The 14,675-nt window shown below is 44.3% G+C and overlaps 1 long non-coding RNA gene across 1 annotated transcript; it reads left to right on the top strand.

The window, feature by feature from the left end:
• Positions 1-11,134: 11,134 nt before the first annotated feature.
• Positions 11,135-14,408, top strand: LOC130580607 (uncharacterized). Its single transcript, XR_008966126.1, has 4 exons — positions 11,135-11,308; positions 12,082-12,341; positions 13,977-14,190; positions 14,293-14,408. It is a non-coding gene; the product is annotated as an uncharacterized LOC130580607 (long non-coding RNA).
• The last annotated feature ends 267 nt before the right edge of the window (positions 14,409-14,675 follow it).

The raw sequence follows: 14,675 nt of genomic DNA, 5'->3' as shown, positions 1-14,675 counted from the left end.
ATATATATATATCTATGAAAAGGAATGGACACATGGTAGGCAGCAGGAGAAAGGCAGTGATGGAGCCCTTCCAGGGAAAACATTTCTGTTATGGGTTGTGGAGTAAACACAGATGTCTGGAATTGCAAGTAGCCAGAGGGAGCAGAGCCGTGGTTTGCTGCAGAGGGTTTGCCTTGGGGCAGGCTGGTGATGCTGGCTGCAGGGTGAGACAGCAAATCCCTGCTTGGGAATGAGTTTGGGACAGCCCCATGGCAGCCCTGGGGATCTCACCAGGTGTCCTGGCATCTCTGCTGCCCGGGAGTGGGTTTGGGTTTTTTTTAGGGGCAGGGAAAAAGCCCCCAATTCAGCCAAAGTCATGGTTTGGGTTTTTTTAGCAGAGTGAAGAGTCAAGCTTTGATCTGCCAAGTGTCACTGGGCAATCTCAGTTTTTATCCATGAGAAAGAGGACCCTTAAAATAAATCAAATGCTTTCTGGATGAGAACTGAAAATGTGCCCTGAAAGGGGAGCAGAGAGGATCTATCCTTCCCAGACAGATCTGAGTCCTGCCACTGAGCTAACCTCTGCTGGAGAAAAAATCCTTTATATTTCAGTTACTTAGATATGGAAAACAAAAGGAAAGAAAAAAAACAACAATTATTTTAAAAGAAAAATAACAAAGCAGCGACAGATAGCAGATCCACTTATTCCCTTCTGGGTGAGCAGTTGTGGCAAAGCTCTCCCTCCTCTGCTCTGGGAGGTTCCAGCTCTGAGGGTTTGGCCAGGAGAAGTCTGTCCATCACTTTTCAGGAATTCTTTATCTATTTCTTGCATCCACTGTAGTCACTGAAAAATAAGGGAAAAAATAATCTTGAAAAATACAGGTGAGAAATGTCAAAAGGGCGTCATCCTTTAGTTAAGCAGGTACTTGGAGACATTACCAAGGTTTCCTTTTGAACCTGAATTTGACTGTATTTCTTAGGGAAGGGAAAGCAGAGCTGTGCAGTGAGACCTGGAGCAGCTCAGCTCCCTGCAGTGCTCATGGGCCTGGATTCTGACCTCACCCAGGCTGCAGGCACTTGCAGGAGGAACAAAAAGTAAATCTGGGCTTCTTGCCATGAATAATATGATGTCTTTACATCCTGGCCTAATTGTATTAATTCTTCATGGCAAATATCATATGGAAGTGGCTGATTAGTAGCGAGCAATGAGAGTGGTATTGGCCATCTGGTGTGCTCGGCTTGGAAGGGAAAAAAAAAAATCAGGATGAAACAAAACTGAAACATGCGAATCTTTCAGATAATGAATTAGCCAGATTCATTAAATTTCGGTTCAGATTTGTCTCTGCTGACACTCGTGTATGGGCAGGGCACAAGGTGGTGGTGTACAGGAGGAAAGTGATCCCTGTGAGCTGATGGGGTGCAGGGAGTTGTGGTTGTTTTTTGAGTAAGAACCCACAAGAAACACTGGTGTCAGCACTGTTTTACCTGAGCTACTCACAGATTTGCTGTTGTTAACTGTATATTAATTTTCTATGACCTTCACCCAGGGAGTGCAGCTCATTCATGAGCAAAATGAATTCAAATCAACCTGGTTTTGATCCCATAAGTAAAAGTAGAGAGGGAAACTGATCTTTTTCTTATGTCTTACCTTGGCAAAAGCATCTGAGCCTTGTCTGGCAAGGCAGTGATATAAATCCTTCCCTTTAAACTCCCAGCTCACCTCTGGCTGCACACTGACAGGCAGCTAAGAGAGGAAAGATCTATCTGTGATTGTGCTCTTGTTGATTTTTAATTTTTTTTTCCCTTTCCTGCAACCCTGGGAAAAGGTGGTGTGATGGAATGGCCCTGAGGAATGCTGCAGGTTCTCCTGGGGTTTGGCACCAAAGATCTCCTGAGGCTGAGGGTCCTCTGGTTGTGCACACTCACTGACATTTGGCTTCACACACTCAGGTATTGACTTCTGCTGAAAAATTGTTGTTGTTGGAATTAGCCAGGAAGATCCCAGCTTAGCTTGGAAAACAGGGTGGGAAGCTTGAAATGAGTACTGGAGGGCTCCAGGGGATGAGAAAGGGTTCCTTGGCTGGGGTTGGGTCAGAGGTTTCCATCTGTGTGAGGGTTGGCCAGGGGTGAGGCTGAACTCAGCCAAATGTCCTGGCTGGACTGGTCACTGAAAGAACTGGGTGTGCCAAAAGTTTGCTGTGCTCTCCAGTGCTTCCTCCTGGAAGGCTTTTGGGGGAAAAAAGTTTATTTTTGTTACCAGGGAATTTCTTGTGCTGCACCTGTGCGGGCTGGAAAGAAGGGAGTGGTGTGGAGTTTGTTGGGATGAGACCTCTTGGCTGAGACTCCAGAGACTGTATGTTTCAAACCCAGAACTCTAATCCCATGCTAAACCTCTGGAATAAAGGTCTTGAAGGTGACATTAAGGATGGCAAAAAAGTGGTGGATGCATTTCTCAGGCAATTCAATCTGAAATATTGTTCAAGAACAACCATGAATTGACAGGAGAGCCCTGATCCCTTGGTCCCAGGTATGGTTCCAGGGAGGAGCTGAGTGCTTTTGTCTTTATTCCATGTTTATTACGTGCCTAACGAGCTCTGGTTTTGCCTTTAATTTAAGGCAGCCCTTTTCCCCCACCTCCTCCCCAACAATTAATGATCAACACTGTAATCCAACCTGATTGCCCGACAGACCAGGAGTGCTCTATGACTGTGGCCTCATTAACAGGCTCCTCATTAAATATTTTTCTGGATAAACAAGCTGGGGGGAGGCTGCTGGGGGTAATTGATTTCCCAAACAGTCCAGAGTTGCCAAAGCTCTGGAGCAGGGTATGTGTGCTCAAAGCTGTTTGTCAGGGTTTTGCTGACAGATGCTCCCAGTCCTGTGTGCCTTTCTCTGAGGGGTGAGAGCAGCAAGAGCTTCCAGAGTAACTCTGGGCATGAGATGGACAGGATTATTGCAAATTTGTGGTGTTCTTGGAGGAGCCAGGCTCCTGGGACACAGGCATCGCCTTGCCTCCCTTATTAAAGTTTGGTCTTAATGATCTTAAAGGTCTTTTCCAAATTCAGTGATTCTGTTTAGGTGGGTACTGGAGGATCCAAGCTGATGGTGGATAAAGGCTTTTGTGCTGTGGGCTAGTACTGTGCAAACATCCCCTTCCCAGGAGAAAGGATCTTCCCAGTCCTGCTTCACCTTGACAAGGTGGGGTATTTCCCTGGGTTTGTTTCAATTATGATTATAATGACAGATTTCAGACTTCTGTCGATGCTAGAGCTGGTTCCAGGCTAAGATTTCATGTGTGTGGCTGCTGATATGGTGACCCCAGTGTGTCTCACTTGGACTGCAGGATTTCTCCTTCTCCATGGTGCAGGGCTGCTGTTGGAAATCTTATACTGAATACTGAAATACCTAAAAAATGGCTGTTGTTAGGTGTGATATAATGAGCAATAGGTGTTGTCTCACAGCTCTAGGATCACTTCCTTCCCCAGAAAAATGGCTCTTCCTTTGTTTCTCCTGTGGCCTCCCGCTGTTTGCTCATTACTAACCTAAAAATAAACAGCATCTTGCTTGGAAGGCAGTCTTTGCCAGCTGATTATGGGGAACCTAAAATATACTGAACTCTGATTCATCGGGACATGATAAGATTTGATCCTTTTATAACTGGTATGGGGAGGACTGCTTTTTAAATAATAATATCATGTGATTAATATGACACAGGAGTTATAATTAATAGCAACATCCCACGTGATGGGAAGGGTAAATGCAGCCAGACACCTTTCCCACCCCATGTGAAACGTGTTGGGCCAATAAAACAAATGCTAAAAGTACACCTGGCATGGCACTGCATTTAATAAATGCTACAGAATGAGTCACAAATAAAAAATACAGGCTTCCATTGATTAAAAGAATTGGGATAATGATAATGAGCAGGTGACCTCAGCAGCAATGGATGGCACTGTGCAAATACACATAATTATGTAAGTGATTTGTTTAGCGTTGATGGTGTCTGTTGTGAGGTGAAACCATCCTGAAGAGCTGTGGGAGGGTCCAAAGCACAACAGGGCCAGCATTTCTCACTCGATTTAGAGCTTGACTGAGCTCTGGATAGTCCCTGCAAGTGCTCAGCCTCTGGGGGACTGGAATGGTTTCTGCTACCTGCATTTTCCACAGGTTTGGTTAGACTGAGGCAGAGAGAGCTCCCACCTCCTGGGACTGGCAAATACATCCTTGCATTTATTTGATTTAAACAAGACCAACCACCTCATACCAACCTCAATATATGTTTGTTCCAGTGTTAGCAGGACCCAAATGTATTGTTTTCAAAACATCCTCTCTTCTCTCCAGCAGTTTTACGGCTTCCAAATATGTTCTGTGCCCCTGCTCAGCAGTAGGCAGTTATTTAAAACAATACATTTCTCTTCTGTGCGGCGCTTTCTCAGAGGTCTTGGCTTGTTCAGCCTTTAACTAGGCTTTAGCATGCAAATTTAATGTGTCATTGTGGCATACTTAGGAATAATTAATATAGAAGGGTTGCTTGTAAATTGGTGCTGGGGACAGATTTGTGAGGCCAACACCAGCAGTGGTTTTCCTTTAAACACTCAAGCTGATGACGGGTTTGATGTGAGAGTGTCAAGTGACATTTACTAGTGGGAGGAGGCCAGGAGTATTTATATTTTGGATGTGTGTGGTGGGATGTTTTTAGTTTTCTTTTTTTTTTTTTTCCCCTCATCGCTTTTTTCTGTTCCCAAATTTTGCAGCTGTGCTTTGATTTGTGTGAAGTGGACAAAGTTGGAAGTTTACAGCGTTCCAGTTCCTTCCCACACCGAGCATCAGAACGGACAGGGGCTGGGATATCCAAGGTATGATATGAAGCAAATGAACTTATCAAATCTTGGCTAAGATATGACAAATATTGATTTATCTGCTGCAGCAGGAAGCCTCTGTTAAACTCACCACAGAAGGCTGGAAATACTTTTGGGGTGCAAGAATCTGCTTTTTTTGCTGTCCACAAAAGCTGACTCTTGTTCACTGCAGTCCCCTTCTGGAAGCACAGTGTAAAATATTCCAGAAATTTTTGTAAAATGTAAAAAAAGGAAAGCTGCAAATTCCCTTTTAAACCTGGAAGGGGAGGCAAGCCCTCCTGTTCTGGGAGGTAAAAGGGATGGGCAAAAACCTTCCCTGGAACAGCTGGAGCTGATCCCCCTCAGAGACAGGATGCAGGACCAGATGGTCAGCTCTCCTGTGACAATTCTATTTTTTATTTACATGAAAACACACTTTTAGTTGGGAAGAAAAAAAATGTAGCCAATTCTGCTGTGAAGAAATGTAATGAAAATGAAAAGCTCCTCTATTCTGAGAAGCTCCCTGCCTTTTTGACTGCTGTATTAATAGGAATATCAAATAAGGAGTAAGAAGATCAAGAAAGGAAARCATCAGCTCTTTTTTGGCTTTCAGGGACCTGCAGAAATGCAGAGAAAAGCTGCTGGTAGTTGATACATTGACCGGTTTTCATTATAACTTCAGTGTTTCTTTCAGCTGAAAGAGAAGCCATGATATGTCTTGATTAAATGAAATGTCATCTCAGCGTTGAATTAATTACATAGAACATGGGCAAGGACTTGGTATTGTATTAATTTGGCTGCTCTGGAGAAAAACATCAATAGGCTGTTTGTGGATGATAACTTCATACTCTGTTGGTTTCTGCCAGGATTTTGCAGTTTCTTGCAAGCACTGGTGTGTTAAGCTTGGTAAAGGCAGTGAAATCATTAAAATTTCCTTTTTGTACAAGCTAGAGCAGCACTAAGGAAAACTTTCAGGGTTTTGCTTTGCAGTTCAAAGGCAATGGGAGTGAGTCTGATATATGGAGATGTGGAGGACTGGACCCTAAATAAACCCCTGAAAATCTTTCTGGTCTCTACTGAGTTGCACAAGACTGGCATTAGAAATGGAAAGAGAGGACCAGATTTCCATGATGTTCAGTGCTGAAGCTTTTAAATGAGTATTGAGCTGTTCCCTGCCTGGTGGCTGATTAAGAACCAGCCACAGCCAGGGGTTAGCAAAGATCAAGATCAGTTTTATAAGCAGAGATTGACTCAAGTGAGTTGTCACAGTCTGCTTTTCTGGGAAAAGGCAATTATAGGCCAGGAAGTTCTGATGTGAAAATAATTCTGGCAGATATGCTCTTTTTAAAATAGTTTATGCATGCAAAAGCAGCAGTGGAGATAAGGTGATGGGAAAGGTGAATCAAAGCAAAAGTCTCTTTGTGTGGGGTCATGTTTTGTTTCAGAGATGTGCTCAAAGAAAATGTAAAGATATTCCCTGGATTTGCCACCACATTTAATAGGTCATTTCAGGCTTGAGGAGAGGATTCCTGGAACTTTGTAGTAGGGCTTAAAATCTGCTTTTTTGAAAGACCCCATGGGCAGAGGTACAAAGACTGATTTACCCACAACATCCCAGCCTTGATTTGGGTTTTATTTGGGGCCAGGCTGGATAATAGTGAGGGTTCATTGCCTGCTCAACCCTTCACCCTCCCCTAGAGCTGGCTAAAAAGGTTCTACTCCGTGTCCAAATGCAGAGCCCTCCCCTCCAGGTAGCATCTCAAACACAGGCGTCGTTCCTGGCGGTCGCTGTGGGAGGTTTTGTAGCACAGACGTAGTTTTATGGTTATTATTTATATTTATGGTTCATTGGATGCAGGCCCCCAATTTGCTTCATAGCTCTCCAATGTCAACAATTATCAGGCAGCTGCTAATTGGGGCTGGATCAGAAAATCAGCAGCCTCCTGTTGCTGCAAATCTCTGCAGGTGACATTTCTGACACCTCCAAAATCAGTGGCAACAAGCCCAACGACACTGAGAAAATCAGGAATATATCCTGTTCTCCTACACCCATCTCCAGTGACAGGTCTGCAAAAGCAGAATGAAACCTGATTTCCACACTGATAAAAGCTAATGAAGCATGGAGGAGCATCATTAAGCCATAAGCAGTTTTTTCATTAGAGACTGGATGGAAGGAGGGAACCACTGGGTTTTTTTCATTGGTTTATTTTCTTAACTTTTTTTTTTTCAATTTTTAAATTTTTTTTTTGTAAGTGGTTGTGTAACTGAGTGAGTTTGTCCTGGAGAATTCAGCCTTTGGAAAAGGACTAGAGGATAAGAGATAGAGACAAAATATAAGGAGAGGAGAAAAAGAATGACTGCATCCTTAGGAGAAAAAAGGGTAAGAGGATTAACTTTTTGGACAACATTTCTTAAATTTCAAATTCTTGCAAAAGTAGCAAAGAGTGGAAAATAAAATGTAGACCTAACAGTAATTTCATTCCAAACCTCCACCCCCTCAATGACAAAAAAAAAAAGGTCAGATGTAATTTTTGGTCTCAAAACTTTTTTAAGACTTTTAAATTTTGCTTGAGTATAAGCCTTTAAGTGAAGTTAACCTTTTAAGCTAAATTTAATTTTCCTGTGCATTTTCTGTGAGGGAAAAATCTTACAAAAATAGCATTTTCCACCTGCTGTAACAGTGGCAGAGACCAACACGTGCTCTATGATCCTTGCTGTCCTTGCTGCCACCTGTCCCATTGCTCCCAGGTGGCAGATCCTGCAAACCTGGTGCCAGCTCTAGTGTAGGAGGGGCAGGAGTTGGATACACCCAACCTGTTCATTCTGCAGGCTGGGATGCCAGGTCAGGGGCATTTCTGTGAGCTGAGCAAACAGCTGATGTATGTGCACTGGGAACGGCTTCAAAATGTGCTTTTGATAGATTTTAAATAATAAGACRCTCGTGTTTTGTGCTGTTTTCTGAGAAATTGCTAAATCTGTCGTGYTCTGCTCACGTGCCACGCGGGGAAGTTGCAACGCCCCACCCAAGCTGATTCCCCAGCCCTGTATTTCACCTTCATTTTTGATGGCTCTGTCATTTTAAGCCTTCAGATAATAGGCCATTATTCTCAGAGCTGCTATTATATTTTATTAATGGTGGGGGGGAAGGAATTTATTGTCACAAACTCTGAAAGATTCRCACTTGGAGCAGTCACAGCTCTGGAAAAGGGAGATTCATTCCGCTGCCTTGATGGATGGGTGTAGATCTCACCTCTTCCCTGCTCTTTTCCAGGTCCCACCTGCTTTTGTGAACCATGGGGACAGGTCCCCTCCAGGCTGGTGGCAGGAGCAGCGGTTTGGTGTCCCAGGAATTGTGCAGAGTGGGATCAGTGSCAGCTGCAGTTTGGGTTTTGGGGATGGAGCCCAGAGGAGCTGAGTTCTGACAATCTGAGCTCTYCCCTCGCATCTGTGCRTGTGGGTGTGTGTGCACGTACAGACAGCCAGAACAAGTCTGTTCCTGTTTGGGATTTCAGTGTCAAAAGTGTATTTTGTAAGAGCTGGCCGGGCTCCTGTTTCCACATTACGAACCCAAAGCAGCTCGATGGTTTTTTTGGCTTTTCCCAATCGTGGCGTGGTGGTGTTGCTCCCTTCAGAAAAGAGAAGGAAGCAGAACCTCCCTGGAGGAGTGACAGCAGCTCATCCTGGTTTGGTAAGGCTGGGCATCACTCAGTGGGGTGACCAAGGTGTGACTGCAGTGAGGAGAAAAGGAAAAACCAGTGCTGGGGGGTGGGGACCAGATTGTAGAAAGGATTCTGCTCCCCTGGTGCTTGCTAGAAAGGGATGAGTACAGACTTGTTGGATCCAGCTGTGTCTCTCCCTTTGTCTCTGTACAAATTGTACCTTCTCCAACCCTTCAGAAGCACAGGACAAAGATGGTTTTGTTGTGTTTTTTTTTTTTTTTTTTTTTTACCCTGAAGTGCCTGAACACCTGAGGCTAAAAATCCTCTTCTCTCTTCTGCCTCCCCTTTTTCCCCTTCATTTGTTCTCCTTGGTGGGGGGTCAGCTGCTAATTGCAGTGTCCTGCAAATGCCCATCATTGTCCAGTGAAAAGCCTCTTCTGGGGGTGTTTTAAGCACCATCATACAGCTGGGATGGGAAAAGGAGTAAGGAGTGTTGGAGGAAAGTGGTTTTGTGGCTGGTCTGCTTCTGCTGGCAGGAGGAAGACGAAGAGGAACACAACTGCTCCAGTCTGTGCATTAACCCATCCTGCTGCCTCTGGGGCTGGAGCATCTGGAGAGAGAGGGACACAAACAGCACGAGTTGGCCCTGAGGGGAAATCAAACACCTGTGCTGGGAATCAGCTTTTAGTTACCRGCCATTGCCTGACTGGTTTGGGTTTTTTCTTGTCTCTGACACATTTTTCTCCTGCTCGSTTTTCTGTCAGACCCAGAACAAATGGTGTTTAATCTGCACACACAGCCCACAGCTGGGATAAATGTATGCATTCCTGCAGCTTTGACTAGCTTTAGGTATTTATTTGGGGGGGAGCAAAAGTGCTTCCATATTCCTGGATAAGGGTTGTGCATTTTGTGCAAAGGAGGGATATAAATTCACAGCTAGCTATTRTAGCAGTAACAGCTGGTTTTATTAGGCTTGTTTGTATTCTAAATGGCCTGTTGCAGTCACCAAGATGCTGGTTTAGAGTGGGAAAGAGGATGCTGCAGGAGCACAAGTGAGCTGTGGGAATCCCCCATTGATGCCTTAGAATTTCAGTTTCTCTATTTTTCATGTCTCTGTAATTCTTCAGTGTTTAACTCCAGACTCCACAGACAGTGCTGAGCTCCTGCTCTCCCATTTTTACACAAAACAATTCCTCTGCAGCCCCAAACTCAAGGACACCTCCCTGGGCCAGGCCCCAAGAGATGGAAACAACAGAGAATTGGGGGAGCCAAGTTGGAGTTTTTGACTGCATTGGCTGCAGCTGCAATTGGAGGATTCAGCCCCGATGTGCAAATGGACAAAAGTGAGAAAGGGTGAAAAACCATGAGCCATTGTCCGTTGTGGGTGCAGCCCCTGAATGCACCCTTCAATAAATAGAACTGCTTTTTATTTTCTCCATTTTGTCCAGCTTCTCTTTTAGATAAGCCTGTGAGACATCACCGTGGCTGAGTTCTGGGGTGGTGGGWGCTGGAAAATGACTGTCCTGACACCCAGTCCATGCTCTGAGCTACAGAGGGGTCTGCCTTTACCTTGTGGTGAGTGGGGGAATCATCATCCCTGRAAATGTGCAAAAAYCATRGAGATGTGGTGCTTGGGAATGTGGRWGGGTGKTGAACATGGCACTGCTGGATTAATGGATTTGATGATCTTAGACATCTTTTCCAACCTGAATGATCCATGATTATTAATGCAAATGCTTCAGTGCCATGAACCAACATTGACAAATTGATATCTGATATGGAGGGATTTGAAGATGRTCTTTCCTAGAAGAAACACTCCCAAACATCATTGCTGATGGAGTTGGAAATAGAAGTGGGATTTCTTGACTCCCTGTTCAATCTGCAACCAGCAGATTTAACTGCTGAAAGAAATCAATTGGGAAGCCAACGGGTGCTTTGATATTTTAGCTGTTCATTTTCAGTGGTTTTAGTCGTGTCCTTTTAAATCATGAACTTCAAAAATTCCTGGTTGGCTACAAGGAGTATGATCTGTTTTTCAAAGCTGTTAAGAATRTTTTGAAAATAAGAATAAGCATGTCAGATGCCCAAATACACTCCCAGGTGCCCAGGTCTAAGCACCTGGGTGTGCATATTTTGCCTTTATTATCTGCACCTTTAAAAAGAGGAAAACAGCTACCACTGCTGCTCATTACTATCATTAATCCAAGCCATTTGAAGGTAGTTTATTTTGTTATGAATCAGTCAATTAATTCTGTTTGTTAATTTACTCTGTTGYAATWTATCAGGCTAAAGAAATTTTCTGTACATTAACACAATAAATCTTGATTTGTTGCTGCTGTGTTCTGAGTAACCCACAGCCAGCAGAAGTCAGATTTATTAATTTTTTCCATTTTTCTCTGGTTAAGTCCAGTTCTTTTGCAGTTTCTTCTGTCTYTCTCCTGATTCTTCAATTTTTAAGGCCCCATCACTTCTGYGGATGAGGTTCAAAAGATGTTCTTTGGGGAGAGCTGGTTTGCATCCTGAACTCAGGAGCAAGGTCCCAATTTGCAAACAAGGAGCTGCTGGTACTGATTATTTTTGTTGCTTATTTATCTCTTAATAGTTCTTCCAATCCAATTAAAACCATTGCTGTTCCTTGCAGGTGGCATGGATCTTGGTTTGGATTTCAGGAGACACAAACAGCTGCAGCTTGTGAAGATGACGCTTCCGTGAAGGGTAAATTCACTTTTGAAAATTCACCATGAAATTCACCTTTGTTCCAAAAAATCAAATGAAAAGAAATGCAGAGACTGTGGAGCGATTGCAAGCCTCCAGCGGTGAAGATTTAAGATGGTAAATATTGTAAACCTTTTAATAACCTTTATATCAAACTCCATTTTAATGATGATGAATGAATTAAGCCTTGAATTACCAATAATTTCTGAGAAAGCTGTCAAGAGAAAAACGTGCTCTAAAAAAAAAAAGTGCTTTAGAAAAAATAGAAAAAATAGAAATAGAAAAAAAAAATTAGTTAAAAAAGAAATCCCCATCCACTCTCAAATAGTTCCCTGAGAAAATGATCTTTAAATAGCTGAGGGCAATTGGCATAATGATTTAAAGTTGGGCTGGGGAGCTGCAGGTCCAAGGCTGAGCTGTGAGACAGAGATTTCTCTAATGAGAGGCGTCACCGTGACTCTGCACCAACTCTGTGTTTGCCCAGTGACGTCTGCACTCACCAGAACCCAGGGGAGGCAATTAGGAGGGCTGSAGAAAGAGGGAATAATTTCACCTGTCAGGTTTGGAAAGTGGGCAGCTCTGTGTGTGAAAGGTCCAGAAAGGAGYGAAATGGAGAGGTTTGGCAGGGACTGTCAATCCCGTGGTTGGAGGTGGGGAAGGGTTTCCAAACCCACAAGATTTATTTGTGGAATGGGTGGGTAGGTGGGAGGCAATGTTAGCAGGCTTTACCCTTCAGGGCTTTCATCTGCTTTAAATTCARTAGAAAATATTGCTAATTGTAGCAGCAGGCAGGCAAGGTACCTTGTACCATGTACATCTTACAGGTGGCTTCATTACATTTTTATTTAAAATTTTTCCTCTGATTGTTTTTCTCCCCCTCAATTTCTCAGAGTGTAAGGAATCACATGTAGAGAAGACTCCAAATTCAGGCAGCTCACAGGCCTCCCAATGGCACAGCACTGCCCAGAATTTCTGCAAAGCAGAGCTTTCCTTTTGGGATGGAAAATKAAATGCTGCTAAGCTGGTGTTAAGATGTGCAAAAATGATCCTTTCTCCAGGAGCTGCTGACAGCAGGATGGTGCACGTTCCTGCACTCACAGGGAGGTTTGGCTCAAGTCTGATCCCAACTTTGTGATCAGCTCGGTCTCTGGTGAGTGATGAACCCCAGATCTTTCATCTCATTTCTTTTTGGGAGGTGTGGATCTACTGTGTTTTAGATCCMAGGCAGATAAAGCTGCTGAGTGTCTCCAAAACTCCAAATGCAGAGTACTTWTATTGTTAGTTTCTTAATAATTTTCCCTTTGGATGTGTTGGGGTGATTTGTTTCCTTTTTTTTTCTCCCCAAACAAACCTTCCACCTTATTTCAGCACTTCCTTGGGGTGTGTCTGTGTTTCTTGCTGTGGAAGGGAGCACTGGGGACAGAACCTTGGCCATAAACAAAACTTCAAACAGCCTGAGCCATCAGTGATTATCAGGGATAATTATCAGATATTATCAGGGATTTCAAAGGGGCAGCCAAACCCCTCAGGAACTCAGTTCTGGTGCCCCGAAACAAACAGCAGTGATGAGTTTGGGTGTCCTTGCTTCTCCTCAGCACCCACACAGGCACCTGCCCTGCCCCTGCCCGAAATTACTGCCCAAAATCAACTCATGGAATCACAGAATAYCCCCAGSTGGAAGGGACCCACCAGCTCTTGGTGTGAATAGGTGGAACAACTGCTGCAGCCAAGCAAATTTATCATCAAGCAGTGCTTTGAGCTGACACACTTCTGTGACGCTCAGGCAGTTATTTTGGGGGGAATGTAYATGAATTAGAGTTTAAAAACTTGGCTTGAGCCAAGGGCAGAGAAGATGCCTCACTTAGCCCGAGGAATGCTTTTGACAGAGACACATTGTCGCCACATCTCTTGGCTGGGAATAAGTTGTACCTTTCCTGCAAATGGAAATATTTCTCTGAAGTCCAACAGCTGCAGGAACAGCAACTTCTCTCTTGATCACGTTTTYGGTTTTAAAACCCATTTCTAGTCCAGCAGCGGGGAGAAAACCCGGCGCTCATTCAAATGAGCTCTTTAATGGAAAAAGTCCCATTAAATCTGAACCAATTTCATGATCTTGTCTGAGTCATGACTTTTTAAAGACTGGRGGCTGAGGCTGCAGTTAACATTGCCTTGGCAGTGCTCAGTGCTTATCTGTGAGTGGAAAGGTGATGGTGGGGAAGGGTTTGTGGTGTTATTTTTCCAAGGGCCWGATCATTTAGCTCTCTAATTTGGGAAGCAGGACTATCTCTGGCTGGCTCTTATCACCCTTTCAGCGAGGCAGGCAGCAGCCAGCACATTACTCAGCGTTACCCCGTGGGTATCTGGTGTCTGAGGACGTGTCACAAAACGTGGCAGCCAGAACAGGGAAATCTCTCAGCGCTGGGCACAGGGGGATGCCTTCAGCCCCAAACGGTGAGATTTGTCCTCTGGATGTGTCCTCATCACCTGAGAGAGCACTGCTCTGTTGTCACTCAATTTGTTACTTCAGGGGGCTGAAGGATGGGGAGGGGATACACTGTGATATAGGAAAATTCCCTAATTTACTTTTTAACTGCAACTTTATTTATAGTTAGAGAAAGACTTAGATTTTTTTTTTTCCCTGTTTTTTTGCTTTCTTCTCCCTGATAGCTGGTTGTGAGGCACCAGGGAGAGATTTAACCTCTTACTGGTACTTTTTTCAGCTTTATCTTCCCCACAAGGTTTCCATGTGGGTAGCTTATGTGGGTAATTTTTTTCCTGTTTACAGATGGAAAACAGAGACATGCAGTCCAGAGGTGTTTGTGGGGAGCCTTCTGACTCAAAACAAAGCCCTCAAACCACTCCAAAAWTACTAGAAAAGTTCTCTCCATGCCTTCTGGTGGATCTGATGGATTTTCAGATGCTTGTGATGAAGATGAAATGGTCACTGCAGAGAGCCATGGGTAGAGCCAGGAGGCTGGGCTGGCAGGAAGGATGACCAGGTTGGGTTTTTGGTTTTTTTTTTTGTGTGAATGGCACATCCCAGGGTGACCGAGCAGCACCTGTGCCTTGGTTTCATCACCCTTCAATCTGTCCCAGTGCAGGCTGGCCCCTGAGCAGGAACCCACTGGTGCGTGTGGAGAGGGCAGCAGAGGCAGSAGGGGAACAATATTGAGTCACAGCAGTCAAGAAGGATCAAAGTTTGGCTATTTTTGACACACAAAAGGGTAAGTGATGCTGAACTCTCTCTAGACTGATTCCAGCTGAACGCAAAGCATTTTAACCTCTTAATCCTCACTTGTGAGCTGTAGCCCAGACACTGAGGGCTTTGTGGCTTTTTTGGAGATTCTCTGCTGAGTGTGAGCCTCGTCCCAAGGGAATAACACCCACCCCTGGCTGTGTGGGGTGGTGAGCACTGTGTTAATCCTGAAAGCTCCCTGTTTTTTTTTTGCCTCCCTTACTGACTCTGAGTGGAATTAATGGGAAT

This window comes from Malurus melanocephalus, unplaced genomic scaffold, assembly GCF_030028575.1.
Source record: "Malurus melanocephalus ecotype Western Australia unplaced genomic scaffold, MMel_1.1 scaffold_347, whole genome shotgun sequence".
Classification (NCBI taxonomy): Eukaryota; Metazoa; Chordata; class Aves; order Passeriformes; family Maluridae; genus Malurus; species Malurus melanocephalus.
Note: the sequence above shows the minus strand (reverse complement) of the source record. Positions and strands in the feature narration are given on the sequence as shown.